We start from the raw sequence: 1,286 nt of genomic DNA, 5'->3' as shown, positions 1-1,286 counted from the left end.
CGCAGAATATTGCAATATGTTTAAAATCGCAATAATATCGTATCGTGACCTAAGTATCGGGATGATATCGTATCGTGAGGCCTCTGGTGATTCCCAGCCCTACAGCATAGTAACGTTATATTATCATATTTAATTATTGGCCAGCGTTACGTGTAGCTGTACTCAGAGAGACACTGCAGGACTACACACACACACACACACACACACACACACACACACACACACACACACACACACACACACACACACACACACACACACACACAGACAGACCAATCAGCTACTAGTATAGCTGATGACATCCACAGCTGTAACACTTCCAAATGTTGCTGTACAGTTAATTACAGAAATAATTGGGATTAACGACATCTTCAAGTCAACATTTATAAATATGTATATATTTTTTGGGGCATTTTAGGCCTTTTATTTGACAGGACAGCTGAAGACATGAAAGGGGAGAGAGAGGGGGGGCTGCAGGTCAGGAGTGGAACCGGCCACCGCTGCTGCATTGAGGACTGAGCCCTCTGTACGTGGGGCGCACGCTCTACCAAGTGAGCTAGCCTGGCGCCCCGAGAAATGTAATCCCAGGATGCATGTTTGGGTTATTCGCCAGTCATGTGACCAGATAATGTAGTAACACAAACACACAGCCACTTTATTCTCATAATAACAGCTCTCTGACTGCCCCCAGGGGGCCAGGAGGCCTTCAGGTGCCCCGGGACAACTCAGTGTGTCCCCCGTGTGTTTGTCAGTGTTGCAGTGAGCCTGCAGCTCGGAGACTGAGTCCGATGAGTCATGCTGCTGCTGCTGCTGCTGCTGCGTCATGACAACACACAGGATGGGGAGAGGGAAGGGGGGGCGGTCCTGATGCTGAACTGGTGGAATATTCCAGATCAAACCATCACGTTGTTTTCACAGCTGTTTTAACTGACACGCTTTGACTTATTTAGGAGAAAAGTTGTAGCTCACAGCTGACGGAGAAAACACAAGACTTTCACCCAGGAAACAGGTGTTCATGTCCTGGAAGAAGTTAAGGAGAAAACACAAGACTTTCACCCAGGAAACAGGTGTTCATGTCCTGAAGAAGTTAAGGAGAAAACACAAGACTTTCACCCAGGAAACAGGTGTTCATGTCCTGAAGAAGTTAAGGAGAAAACACAAGACTTTCACCCAGGAAACAGGTGTTCATGTCCTGGAAGAAGTTAAGGAGAAAACACAAGACTTTCACCCAGGAAACAGGTGTTCATGTCCTGGAAGAAGTTAAGGAGAAAACACAAGACTTTCAC

The sequence above is a fragment of the Perca fluviatilis genome, chromosome 1 (assembly GCF_010015445.1).
Source record: "Perca fluviatilis chromosome 1, GENO_Pfluv_1.0, whole genome shotgun sequence".
In the NCBI taxonomy this organism is placed as follows: domain Eukaryota; kingdom Metazoa; phylum Chordata; class Actinopteri; order Perciformes; family Percidae; genus Perca; species Perca fluviatilis.
The sequence above is the reverse complement of the archived record's forward strand: the minus strand, read 5'-3'. Positions refer to the sequence as shown.